Source organism: Pleurodeles waltl, chromosome 2_1 (assembly GCF_031143425.1).
Source record: "Pleurodeles waltl isolate 20211129_DDA chromosome 2_1, aPleWal1.hap1.20221129, whole genome shotgun sequence".
Lineage (NCBI taxonomy): Eukaryota > Metazoa > Chordata > Amphibia > Caudata > Salamandridae > Pleurodeles > Pleurodeles waltl.
The window spans coordinates 462,267,796-462,282,778 of NC_090438.1; the positions used below are offsets into that span (position 1 = coordinate 462,267,796).

A 14,983-nucleotide genomic window follows, 5' to 3' on the forward strand; every position below is an offset into this window, starting at 1 on the left:
ACCTCTTCCAACAGTCCTTGTGCATTAACTGCAATATATCATCTCTATTGGCTTTTCATGAAATATTTCAGGCTTCAGAACTAAACCATCTAATCTTAATCTAAATTTTTCTCTGAACACAGAGGTCAACTTCCATAACTGCATGCCTGCAAGAGAAAGCATTACATATTTTAAATCTAAATACAATAGAAAATTGGTTCCTTGCAATGCAGAATAACAAAGGGTAGGCAGCTTAAGCTTGAAATATTGTTGCCTGTTACATTGAGAAATCTACTTTCTGGTAGTGAGTTTACCTGTTCATAAATGAATTATAACGTTCCCCACAATGTGGACAGATTAGTAATTTAAGGCTAGATATACAAAGCTCTTTTGCTGTTGCAAGCGGGCCTATTCACAAAATAGGATTGCTTGTCAGTACAAAAATGAATTTTGGTATGTATTAATCCAAAACTGTGATTCAGTAACATGTTGCTGAAACACAATTCAGAATTGCAAATACATACCGATTAGGTATTTGAAAAGGGCGTGTTTACGGCATCTCTTCCAAATACCAAACTGCGGTTGCAAAACATTCGCACTTTATCACCAACTCAAAGTTGGTGGTAGCCCATTCATAAATGGCAAGCGGTCCACAAGGGACCCCATCTTCTTTTGGAGTGTTTGAAAAAATATATTTTAAGACTAGGCAGTAGGGCCACGGACAACTGCCTATTCTTACAAAATGATTCTGATTTTGTTTTCTTCTTTTTTTAAGTATCTCATTTCCCTTTAAGGAAAATGGTCTGCATTTAAATAAAATGCTTTATTAAAAAGCAATCACAGAGATGGTGGTCTGCTGACTCCAGCAGGCCACCATCCCCGTAATGGCTGCAATTCCTAATGGGTCAAAAACTGTGACCTCCCTCATTAATATTCACGAGGTAGGTCAACTAGCAATGCACTTGGAATCGATAAATGAAAATCAATAAGTTTCATACATTAAGAATAGTGATTTCCTAATTGCAATTCCATGATAATCGCAATTAGAAAATTGCTAATCTTAGTTTTAGTACATCTGGCCCTCAAACTTGAATCGTCTGCATATTTATGTACACTATGCAGAAGAGGTAGGTTAGGGCGAGCAAAAGTGGCCTTGTTAAATGAAGCAGCTATTTAGGAGTGGACTTCGGCTGAAGGTGCTTGAAATGAAAATACAAATGACACCTGTCACTGCAAGAGGGAATCAGGCAGGCTGTATGAGCTGCAGGCACTCTTCCCTCTACTGAACAACCTTATCATAAGGAGGATCCATGCCTTCCTCTGTCAGGTGAGTACAGCCTTGTTGCAAGTCTGACTGCGTGACGTCTAGATTAGACTGAAGTGGCCATGAATCCTGTGTCTAGGGCATAGCTAAAGGAAGATATTTTTTGTAACTGATTTTTTCAGATAGAGTTGTCTGGTTTAAAGCATTAAAAACTCAAAGTGTGTTTTTGTTACCATGCTTAATTCACTGAAAGACTTAAGACAGTTCACCACTTAATATGTACATTTATTGAGGACTTGCGTACGGACAAAAACAGTTTGTGTGCATACACATTCAAAATCATCAGGCACGCTAATTCCATTTACAACAGACCTTTCTCCCTTTCGTTTAACGTGCTAGCTAAATGAATGTCACTGGGTCATTAGCACATGCAGTCCCTCTTTCTGTTCCCCCATTACATTTTTCATCCATCACTCTATCCCTTTCTATCTGCAACTGTATTTAACTAAACATCTGACAGCGAGATAATTTAATTAGGAAAACAATTCGCCATCTAAGGTAATAATAGCATATATTGGAAATAATCAATGCAAGTTCTAATGACATGGTTAGGTTGTTGCAAGAAATAGCATCATTGGCATCCTAATATTAATGTGCACTTGAACGAAGGGAGGATGCTTGACTTAAGTTTTGCTATATTGTTTTATGACTGTTCACTATACTTGACCAGTTTAAACAATATGTTGAAGTAGAAAGATGTCAAGTTGGACCATTATTGAGTCTGGGTGTCAGTGTTTTTCAAGAGCATTTTTTTCCATTTAATTGTAAATTAAGTTAATAATCTTATTGCAATAATTATTGTTCCTCCTCTTAGCATCTATACCAGTTAAGGTTACGAGTTGCAGTACAATTTATAATTAATGTGCCATTCGAAATATGCCCTAAACTTGTATGTGCTCAGTCGGTGGACAAGGTCCAACTGAACATTACCTAACTGTTGGATTCTTGTGCTCTCTTCATGACCGGGTCTGTGCCATTTCGGGTTCCGATCGCCCCACAGATGTTTAAGCACTTGGGAGTTCACTTCTACAGAGACCCAGACATAAGGTGACCAGGCGTCCTGGATTTGCCCAGACAGTCCCAGTTTTTCAGTAGCTCTCCCAGCACATTTTGGGAAATTTAGCTCATGTCCTGATTTTTAGAGATAGTTAGAAGGTGTTATCAAAAATCAATTTCATTAAAAGGTATTATACTGGCTTTAAAAATTGCATTTTATTTATGTTCTTAGTGACTCTTCTGTAATTATGTGCTGATGAGCGCTGTCATTCCGCGCACTATGTTGCAGTAAAATTGTAGTCCTTCTTCTATTTTTCTGTGTGAAATGTCCCGGTTTTTGGCCCTAAAATTCTGTTCACCCTACCCAGATGGCCTCTGCGACAGTAAGCTCAACAGGCTGGTGGTGGCTCTGCACCTCTCTTCTGCCTTTTGGTAGCAGCTTCTACTCTCTCCGATGGGTCACAACCGTTTCTAAGATGTGTCTCTGCCAAGTGTGCTGTACCTGTTCATTAAAGGCTCCTTGCAAATACACAGCTCAGCGTTCTGTGAACTCAACAGCTGCCTTTCCGGCTCGATCTGGATGGAGAGCAATATCAGGTGGCCCTGGATAAATTGCCCCTCCCATTAGATGCTGTTGGACTGGGGCACCAGATTACGAGGATGCTACTCATCAACAAACCTGGATGGCTTCAGACACACTGCTCGAAGCACAGTATCCCTGGCCTTGTGTGTCTTGCACTGTGGTTTTAAGGAATGCTCTGTGGCTTCTCCCCGGGACACCCAGTCTCCGCTTCTGCTTTGTGTGATACGGCACAGCTGCATGCTGCACTCTCTTCATGGGCATAGTAAAACTGCCTATCTCCGTTATCTCTGGTGCCTGCTCATGATTGGGACATCAGCCACCTGGGCACTTTGGCATCAAGCGGCAATAGATATCCTGGGGCAGCTCTTCGCGTCACGCTACTCGAAGCACAATATCTATGGCCTCGTGCTGCTCGCACTGTGGTTTTAAGGGATTTCCCTGAGCCACCTGGTCTCCGCTTCTGCTTTGTGTGAAACGGCTCTGCTGGATGGTGCACCTTCGTCACGGAAATAATAGAACTGCCTATCGCCGGACCTTTCTCTCTGGTGCCTGCTTATGATCAGGATGCCGGCCAAGCCGGCACTTTGACTTCAAGCGGCAATAGATATTCAGGGGCAGCTGTTTGAGTTTAGGACGGCTCTCATGTTCACTGAGCATTTTGAGGTGTGCACGCTTTCATCGGGGCTCTCCCTGACACACGCTACACTAAGGGGTGCAATTGGTGTGATATAGATTCTTGAGACTGATTGCATCTTTAAATACACTTAACGTTAGCCTGACTGAGTTATTTTCCATTCTCAGACTCAAACAAGCTGCCTGCTCACTTTATGATGTGCAGGCAAATTCAGTTTGCACAACAACATCTACTTGTTTTATTATCAGCAGAATAGGAGACAATAGTATGGCCAAGATTCTCTGAACATCTGCTTCTCAGAGTCACCGAGTACAGACACCAAAATGTAGAAATAATATGTGCCCAGAGGTGACGCATATTATGAACAGTGCTTCTAGCTGGATTTTTCCATCACACTTTTGCCTTGTTTTTCACTCATAATCAGCAAGATTAACCAGTGGTCATCTTGTTATATAAGCCCTGGGACTTGACCAACTGAGTTAGTGAAGCCTTTGCTCCAACAGTATCCACAAGAGGTCAGATACCAGACCCAGACTGTTAATTGCTGTCCCTATCGGACTGAGTTTGGACACAGAACAGAAGCTGAGTTCAGCCAAACTCTGCTGCCAGAACACTTTTCATTAAAAACAACCATCCCATCCTCCTTCTGCACCAGCTAAGAGCCTGATAAAAACAGAGGCATGCTGTGTTCAGGTATGCACAGCAACAATCCAAATATTCTCCCATTGGACACAATAACTTTACTTTATGCTCACATAGGTGGTAATTATGAACATGGCGGGAAACACTGCACCACCGGCGGTGGCGGTAACTACCGCCAACCGGCTGACGGTCCGGTCTGCCAACTAATGAAGCCAATAAGAAACAAGCAGCGGGCCATCCACCCACCGCCATTTTGCTAGTCCCGCTGACGACGGGGGAGGCCGCTCTCAGGCCGGCAGAAAGGCCCTACCCACCCACCAAATTATGAAACACCACAACACCATCAGTTCTGGGGTGGGAACCACCGCCAGGCAAAGTGTGGCATAAACGACCCATATAAAGGGAAATACTCACCATCGCACACAGAACACGCCGATGCAGAAATGGAGCGAGAGTTGGAAATAATCCCAGTGCTTCTCCTTGCCATATTTCTCCAGGACCGTGACGAAGACGACGACGGTAAGTACCGCAGCCTAGTACACCTAGGAAGAAAGGGCACAGTTACACAACACACCGCAGAGGCACTCCCAACCCCTCCCACCATCCCAAGCCCTACCTACCATAACGAGATGTACTTCGCAGACACAAGCCACCAAATACCTGCACCAATGCACACACCTGTGCACACCACACTCCCACAGTGAAACGCTGCACAATGGCTTAGTATTGTGCCAACAGCTCTGCTGGGCACTAAAATTTATTGTCAATAAAAAAATATGAATTTCAAACAAGGCCATTGGCAAGTCCATTTCAAAGTCCCAGAGGGGCAAACATAGCCCACAGTTGAACCCTATGATGGTAAAGGAAACTTCACTGAGAAGGGGCATCAATGGGGCAGCCAGGCACGTCAGAGAACAGGGGCAGAGGGAGACAGGTTTTGAAGGGGGGTCTTGGGCTTCAGATGAGGAGGTGGAGAGGGTTTGGGCTTTCCCTTGGAAGAAGGAGGAGTGGGCCTGGACTGGGGGGTTAGCAGAGGGACCGGGGGCAACACGGGGCTTCTTCCTCCCTGGGTAAGGAGCACGGGAATGGGAAGGGTAGACTGGGGCGGACTTAGACGAGGAAGGAGTGGACTGGGCTAGGGCATGGGAAGGTTTAGGGACAAGACAGGGTGGGCCAGTGGGTTCAAACAGTTCAACATGGGAGGGGAAAAGCTTTTTAGATGCAGTTGGAGGGGATTTGGAGCCAGGTCTAGGAGTGGTGGTACAAGGTGTAGGTGTGCTGGACGTGGATGCAGGTGCCTGTTTAGTATGCATATGTATGGTGGATGTGTGTGGTGTGGATGAGTGTGAGCGTTTGCGTGTTTTGGGAGGAAGGGGGATGGACACAGTGGGAGGAGACAGGCTGCCAGTGTAGATGGATGTTGTGTGGGTGTCTGCAGGTCGGGTGAGTGTGCTACAAGTGGCTGTGAATGTAGTCGTGGTGAGTGCAGGTGTGGTGTCTGGGGTGCATGACTGGATGTCAGCTGTTCTGGTGACTACATGAATGGGTGCAGCAGCAGTGACTGAGGGTGCAGTGTATGTGGGTGTGCATGGTGAGGTGACAGAAAGGGAGGAGGGGGAGGCTGACACAGTGGGGGAGGTGGATGTTGTTGTGTGTGCTTTGGTTTGTTTGGTGTGTGCCTGCCTGTGGTGGGAGGTGTGGTGCTTGTGTTTCTCAGTGTGCTTCTTGTGTGTTGATCTGAGTGCATGGCTGTCTGCATGTGTGTTTCGGATGGGTGAAGGCAGTGGAGTTCTGGAAGGGGTAGAGGTGGTGGGAGGGGGGACGGAAAGACCAGGGACACTGGCTGCCGTCAAAGAGGAGGCCAGAGCCTAAAGAGATCACTGTAGGTCAGACATGGCACCGTAAATGCCTTCCAGAAATGCATTGCATTGCTACATCTGGGATGCTAGCCCCTGGATGGCATTCACAATGGTTGTCTGCCCTACGGGGATGGTTCTCAGGAGGTCAATAGCCTCCCCGTGAGGGCAGCAGGGCTGACTGGGGCAGGGGATGAGGTGCCTTGAGCAAAGGATATGCCCACCCTCCTGGGTGAGCAGGCACAGGCAACTCGGTGGAGAGCAACTGGGAGGGCGGTGATGGTATGGGGGGTGATGGTAGATGACAAAGAATGGGTGGGCCCAGTAGGGTCTGTCGCCACCAGGGAGCTGCCATCGGAGGAGGTATCAGAGTCACTACCTCCAGTGGTAGTTGCCTCCCCCGTGGTACTCCCCTTGCCCTCCAACCCACTAGTCCCCTTGGCATCGTTCAACTCTGCCTCCTGGGACCTGTGAGCTGCAGCATCCCCACTCGCTGGTGCCTCAGCTCCCTCGCCAGATGATGCTAATGTTCACAGGGACACAAGAGCACAGGGGTGGGGAAACAAAACATCAAAGAAGTATGTAAATTCCAGGAAATATGTGCATGTTGGGACACATACACTCCCACCCAGCTCAGGCACACACCCTCAGCAGACACAACACGTTAGGAATGTGCTCCTGACTGGTAGGCATGACCCCACAATACACTACATTCTCATCCTGACCCACTACTCTGATACACTTTGTGAAGTGAACCAATGAGAGAGGATGGTAAGCCAACACATCTACAAGTTCATGAGGCTACATTGAATACAATTGTCCAAACAGGGGACCCCTCACAGGTCTACAGACCCTGCCAAAACTGGCTATGACACTATCCGACGGACGTGGAGGGGGTCAGGACTGCAGGGACACAACTGTCTATGTGCCTGGCACTACTATGCATGCACCCCTTAGCATCTAACTACACTCATCACAATGGCATGACAACAGTGTTGGCACTCACCCCCTTGTTGCAGCTGTGCTGCCTTCAAGCGCCCATCCAAATCCAGATAGGCCACCGACAGAACGTGGGCCATTAGAGGGGGTCAGGGTCCGGCGGGCAACCCTCCCTCATTGGGAGGCCTTACTCAGCTGTGCCTCTCTGGTCTTCCTGGCCCAGTGCCTCAGGCCCTCCCATCACTTCCTGAAGTGGGTGCTCCGCCGGTTGTAGACCTCCAGGGTCCATACTTCCTTGGCGATGGCTTGCTATAGTCGCCTCTTCTGATGGGCACGGTCCTGCATGGGACACACAGAGTAAAGACACAGACGTCAGTGTGGTGCCTCGTACACAAATGCCATGCCCGTACATACTGACCTGGTCCATGGAGACATGCATATGAACAAATTACAAGCCGAAATTGCCAGACACACTACAGGTGAGCAGTCACACAGCGAACAAAAACGCATAAAGGCATCTGCCACATTCACACACATCTCAGGAGGACAGATAGCAACTCACCTGCTCCTCTGGTTGCCCATACTGCTTGGCATACAGGAGTAGGATCCCGTCCACTAGCTTCTCAAGCTCCTCCGCGGTGAAGGCCAGGGCCATTCCCCTGTCACACGTGCCGTCTCAGGGACCAGAGTCAGGACACAGCAGCACACTCAGTGGAGTTCTTACCTCCTCGTAATGCAGGAGTCAAGTGTCAAGGGTCTGTCAAAATGGCGGTAAATACCATGGCGGTGTGCACCGTCACCGCCAGCGGGGCTCATGATTGGCCCAGGTTCCCCATTGACAACCACGTAATCCAATGATCAGGTGTATGGCGGTGAACACCGCCTACCGCCATGACGACTAACTCCAGGGAATTAAGTCACTTCCACACTACAATACCTGGATGGCAGGAGGCTGCAATTTTGCTTCCACTGAGTCTCAATAGCCTGGCTGGGGGCCTCATCAATGGCCCTATTCACTCTCCCCTTCGTCATGTACTGACATGAGCACTGGTCCCCCACATGTAATCATGGTTGGAAGAGTGTCTACACTGTGATTCCATTATGACTGAGACACCCCACCACACATTAGTCTGACGGACTACCTCATTCTTTGTGTGTGTGTGCGCGTTACATATGTGTTACATTGTAGAAATGAATTGTGTCACCATGTGATGTAAGTGTATGTCCAAACTCAAAATGTGCTCCTTCATCACCCATAGGTACAGACCCATGTGGTGAGGGAGAGCCCCATTTGTTTACAGACCCCTAGTAGATCTGCCACCATAAAGGAACGTCACATCATCATAACTTACCAACCTAATCGAGCTACAGTCCCTGACTTCTGTGCAGTAATTGATCCTGTTCTGAAGCCGGCCAATAGGAATCACCATGCCATACCTACAACTGTGCAGGTACTATCTATGCTCCATTTTTTGGCCACAGGCTAATTTCAAGTGACAGCGGGCATGGTTGCAGTGGTATCTCAGCTAGTGTTCAGCCACATCCTGTTCAATTTCCTGGATGCATTCGTTCAACACTTGCAAAGTTATGTCCAGTTTCTCCAAAGGGCTGATCTCACCGCCATCAAATCAGGATTATATGCCTTTGCTAATATCTCCCATGTGATAGGTGCAATCGATGGAACCCACATAGCCCTCATATCCCCAAGAGTGAATAAACAGGTGTATCAGAATCGTAAAAACTATCACTCCATGAATGTCCAATTGGTGTGTACAGTTGATCAGTACATTTCACATGTCAATGCAAGGTTCCCAGGATCAGTCAATGATTCATTTGTCCTTAGAAACACATGCCACACATGATTGGACAACTACAGGGAGACAAAGCTTGGCTCATAGGTGAGTGTATATGACACTGGATCAGTTACATAGCTGACAGCCAGGATGTATGCATGTAAGATGTGTATGTTTCAACACTCATTCACCCACTTTTGCAGCGGATTCTGGCTACCCCAACATGCAATGGCTCCTGACACCTGTGAGGAATCCCAGGACAGATGCAGAGAGGAATTATAAGGAGACACATGGTCGTACTAGGAGGGTGATTGAGCGCACCATAGGACCCCTGAAAACAATATTTAGTTGCCTACATCTCCCTGGAGGATCCCTGTGCTATGTCCCTGACAAGGTGTGTACGATAGTGGTAGCCTGCTGCATGCTGCACAACTTGGCTGTAAAAAAAGCTATCCCACTTCTGGAAGAGGAGGATGCTGTCCAACCAGCCCTGCCACCTGAGCGGAGGGATGAGAGTGATGGTGAAGAAGGGGGGAAGATATCAACTCCAGGACCCAATTAATCCACCTATACCTCCAGTGACTCTCAGGTACTGTTCTATGCTGATCACTGCATTGTTTCAGTCTGACTCTTGTAGTAAGTACTGTGGTGTACTTTACCAGTGAAAATACTAAATCATGACTGAAGTGGCAGATGCCAGTGCACGCAATGGAATGTACAGTTTACATACTTCAGACACTACAGTCTGTTGGATCCCCTCCTGCAATAAAAGTGGCATTATGATGGTAACTCGCTAATGCATTCACATTCACAACTGATAGCTCATACTGAATAATGACTGATATTTTGAGTGCACAGCTGTATTTATTCAGAGTCAAAACATCCATGAGTGTTGGGACAGTAAAAAAGGAGTGGGCACATGGTGGACAACATACTCAGGTACAAATGCTCAGCTGTTGGTTGCACAGGGGTATCATCCATGGGGCCATTGGAAGATTGTGAGATGGCAGCGGCATGTCAAAGAGGTAGCTCAGTGGCACACAAGGGAGACAGTTCGGGGCAAAGTCACTTCCTGCCGCTGGGCTTGGTCTTGGCTGGTGTTTCAGTGGGATGTCTGGGTCTGAGGGCACGTTTGCGAAGGTGTAGCTGGGCTGCAGGGCTAGGGGTGCTGGTGTCCTCTGAGTCCTCTGGCAGGGCCACCAGTCCAGTGGATACTGCAGATGTAGATGGCAGGGCAGTGTCCTGGCTAGTGTAAGGGCCCTGCAGGTGGGTAGAGGGCTCACGCTGGATGTTTGTCTGGTGCTGCAGCAACCCTGCAATGGAGGCCATGGTGGCACTGAGTTGTTTCCATTGCTCCATGGCCTCCTGGTGGTGTGCTACCTGCAGCCTCTGATTCTGCTCAAAGGAGGCCAGGATCTGGCGCACCCTGTCCTGGGTTTGGTGGTATGCACCCCGGACCTCAGAAATCACCTCCTGGGCTGCTGCATCCATCCTTGAACCACCACCCCGGGCCACTGATGCCCTCCCACTGGCCCTAGCCCCCATGCCTGTGTCCCCTGCACAGGTCTGGCAGTCCTACTTGCAGTTGGCCCTTCATCACCCTGCCTAGTGGTGGGTGGAGACTCAGGCCTCTGTACATGTGGGAAGACAGTCTGTGGCCTGGAGACACTAGTGTGGGGTCCTTTGGCCAGAGCTGATGGTGGTGGCTATCTGGCAAGGGTGTCAGTGGTGTACTGGGTGGGGCTTCTGGAGGGTGACAGTCCGAGGTATGGGATGGGCCAGGGGTTTCATCTGTGTCCAGACATCCCTCTGCATTCTCCTGAGTGAGGCCTCTGTCTTCAGGTGGAGGACTGGCACTCCTTGATGTCTCCGTCCGGATGGCATGGGTGGTGGTGCCTGTGTGTGAGAGACTAGAGATGTGGGTGTCCTTCACTTTCTTGTCAATTGCAGCACTGGTCAGCAGTAATTGATGGTTAAATTACCATGTAATGGCATGCAAGGTCCCTTTGTGTACATTTAGATGCAATTATTGAGGGCGGTGGTGGTGCATTGTGGGTGATGTAGTGCTAGTGGGATACCATGCATGGTTTGGTGACTGGGCACAGGTAGCTGGATGGTGATTTGTATGGGGGATTGTGGGAATGCAGGTGACTTGGATGTGAGTGTGTGAGTGTGTGGGTGTTATGGACTGGGTAGGGGTTGGGGTCCTGGTGGTAGTGAGAAGGATGGGGTGATACATGCATTATAGGTGTGGTGACTGTTAAGGTATTGTAGTTGACTTACCCGAGTCCAGTCCTCCAGTGAGTCCAGTAAGCCCCTCTAGGTGCAGGATAGCCAGGACCTTCTCCTCCCAGTTGGTGTAATCGGGGGGAGGAGGTGGGAGACCACCACCAGTCTTCTAAATGGCAATGTTGTGCCTGGATGCTATGGAACTAACCTTCCCGCGCAGGTCGTTCCATCTCTTTCTGATGTCCTCCCTTGTCCCACTGTGTTGACCTTGTTGACTATCGTCTGCCATAGCTCCATCTTCCTGGTCACTGGTGTCTGCTGCACCTGTGCGCCGAATACGTGTGGCTTGACCCTGAGTATTTCGTCCACCATGGTCCTTAGCTCCCTGTCTGTGAAGTGGGGGTACTTAGAGGGTGCCATGGTGTGTGTTGTGGGTAGTGTGTTGTAGGTGTATTGGTGAGGGTGCTGTTGTGTGGTTGGGTGTGTGGCTTGTGATTGTGGTTGTGCTATGTATGAGTTCAGTGTATGTGTGTTGTCAATATCTGTCGTGCTATTGGTGTTGCAAATCATTGTGGGGTGTGTATATGTGTGTTTTAAAGTGTTGTGGATGTGTGTCAGGTGTGTGGTTTTCAAACTTGCCAATGTGTGCACTTGTTGTTGGCGGGTCCCATTGCTGGCCGTGGGGGTCCGTACCGCCAATGGTCATTCGACAGTCACTGTCTGCCGAGCTGATTTGTGCATCATTATTTGGTGGACGGGAGATTTGTCTGCATGGCGGTGGCGGGGTGAGGTGTACTGCCTTTCTGCCGTTGTTGGCCCTGGCAGTGGGTAGAGGTTACAAGATTTTTAAATGTTTGTCTTTTTGGTATCATTATACGGCGGTATGCAGTTCACCGCCACTGGCGGTGTTTTGTTCACCATCAGCACGGTGGTCGGCAGTGATTGCCGGCAAGTTCATAATGAGGGCCATAGTCCTGAGGGACATGGTAGAAGTGTTTGCCATTGTCACATTTCTAGTAACCATGATAACAGCAATATGTTTTATATGTCTTGAGTCACAATGCATGTACTATATAGCAGATCATAGTAATAAATGTTTTTCAATATACATTGTGTCATTATTCGTACAAATGCTTGAGTATGACATTCTAAGCACAAAAGGTGGGTTCCCAATTACCACTGAGTCCATGAAAACAAAGGGACCTGAAAGCACCCCATGACATGGGACAGGCTATGTGTCTGCAGTTCACCATATCTGCCATCCTGATAAATAGCACATTGAAGTAAGTCTGAGTTTTATAGGGTTAGGGGATCTAGACTTAAGATACCTAACAGGTGGCATCTGGGGTGTCCCCGATGCAGAACTAGACACCAACCCAGTCCTGAACATGCTCTCCGCTTGGAGCCGCAAAACACACACAATCACTAATGTGTACAGGGCTTTGTGTGGGGGTGTTGGAGTACTACTACTCCGTCCCTGGCTCTGCTAGAGCCAAGGCTTGTAGAGTGACCTGTCCGACCAGGACTGGTCCAGTATCCTGGGATGTGTCTCAAAACGAGGTTGGAAGCTGCTACAATTTAACTATGTTCATCGCACCTACCTGACCATGACACAACTGCACAGGGTATTTACTACTCTCATAGGTGCCCTAGATGCAACTCTGAACTTGCTGATTTTTTTCATATGACCTGGCAATGCCCTGTATTTAGGCCCTTCTTTACTGAGATCTGCGGCTGCCTCTAGCATATCACCAGTACACACCACATCAGTACCCCAAAGTCTGAATTCATTAAATCTGACTGTCTCAAAGTAGGCATTAGTGATGAACTAAAGGGTCGCTGCTGGCCCACTCATCCTTGCCTGGAAACTAGAACTCAAATGTTGGGCACAGGAACGATGTGTTCAGAAAACTATGATGCAAGGCTGGGAAGGCCACACACCACATGTTGGGATATAATATTATTGGTGTTAGATCCAGGCTCTGCTCCACAACCACCATAGTCTGGGTTTGATACTCTTCTACGATACCCTCACACCCTGCATAAACTCTTCTGTCACAGAGCTTGTGGACTCCTCTCGGCACACTCCATCTATTTGGCCCTTGTCCCATCCCTTTCTTCTCCCCTCCCCCCTCCCTCAAGTTGCCATAACTCCTTGGCCACAACACGGGTGCACTGGAGAGATCCTCCCACCACTGCAAACATGCCCCCCCCACCCTAATCCCCTTTGGTATGTGGTCCAAAACCTCTCAGGTATGGGCCAGCTCAGGCCACACAAATGGCATTGATAACTCTGTTCATTGTTGTAATGTTTCATGAATTCTTGTTCACGATGACCAGAAATGTATTTGAAGATCTTTCTTGCCTTGTATGCAATCCTTTCAATAAACAGGAATTAAAAAACGTGGATGTGCATGAATACACAAAATGTCATACTTACAAAACGTTGTACTACAAGTATAGACCTGGGGATTATACATCAATGTGTGTATCTTGAAACCGACTGCACATTAATGTTGAATTTACCACAGCCAATTAATTTTTTTCCATGTTAGAAATACAAAAAAAATCTACTGAATTGGCAATAAATAATATTTCCCATCATACAAGTGTGAGGCACTTTTATTGGAGTAAAGTCAACATCTGTTATGAAAAAGTAAAGCGAGAAGCTGAGGCGCAACTCATCCCAGACTTTAGCTCCATAACAGTAGTATGCCTTTTACTTATTAAAAAAAAATCTTCCTATAAGATAGAACATTCTGGAAACCACCAAAAAATCTCAACATGTGAAAAGTCTATCAGGATGAGGATGTAATTTGTGAATCTACAGAAAATAGACCCTTTCGCGTTTGTGTAACATTGTGTGTAATTGGCATAAACAATCACGATAGAAAAATATTTTGTCTCTAAGATCAGTGGTTCCCAACCTGTGGGCCGGGGACCCCTGGGGGTCCGCAAAGCCTCCTCAGGAGGTCCGCGACTGCTTCAAGAATTTAATAATATTAGGTCCCAGATACCAGTAATGACTCAGTGGGGGTCCCCGGGTTCCAATAATGATTCAGTGGGGGTCCCCGGGCTCCAGTATTGATAAAATGGGGGTCCACAGAAGTCAAAAGGTTGGGAACCACTGTCTAAGATCATTGAAACCCAGCAATAAAATCATATTTTGATAGCCTTGAACAGCACAACTTATCATAAAATCAATGCATTATCAATAAAAAATTAAACTGGTTCCAAAAACTGAGGCCATACTCTTTCACATGCCTCTTCTTTGTTTGGACCGTCAAACACTTCAGAAGAGCATTCATGTTGCACCAGATTTTAATATTGCCTGACAGTTGCCTCTATGGCGTCACGTGACATATAATATGAAATTCACAACCACTCCCCAGTCCTTATTTATACACGTGCAAAATGCTACAAAAATGTACATAAAAACATCATTCGGCTATGGTACCAGGAGGTAATTGTAAATTGTAAATGTATGCTTTGTCATGTCAACATTCAAACTCGAATTGTTTGTTAATTGTAAATTCCAATTTGCAATTCGCTGTAGATTTGTAAGAAATATGGTTATTTGGAGTTTTGTACTTAATGTTGAATACGTTTTGAATGTTGTATTACAACCATTATTCATTAATGTCACCGTGTATTTTTTTACAGCTGTTTTAATATTTTGAAAATGTGATAGGGTTTTTAATGTATATTGATATTTTTTTGTTCTGTATTTTTAATCGACTTGCATGGAAGGTCCCACAAAAACTGATAAACATGGACATTCAAAGTACCATACAACGAACAGCCCTCAATAGTGACTCATAATACCTATACAAGGGCATGGAAGGATGCAAGAGGCAAGGTGAATAAACTTGCAAAACAAAATCACACACGCTATTTAAAATGCAACAGATTGTGGCGGGGATACAATTTATATACGCTTGCATTCAACTAGAGTTCTGTGTCAGAACACGTAGGCGAAAATATTGCTTAAATCAATATCACATCTAC

At 46.9% G+C, this 14,983-nt stretch overlaps 1 protein-coding gene across 1 annotated transcript in view; it reads right to left on the reverse strand.

Annotated features, from left to right (window-relative positions):
* The window catches only part of BTK (Bruton tyrosine kinase), a 448,809-nt gene that overhangs the window by 421,210 nt on the left and 12,616 nt on the right, over nt 1-14,983 (reverse strand). The gene's annotated exons all lie outside the window — the stretch shown is intronic.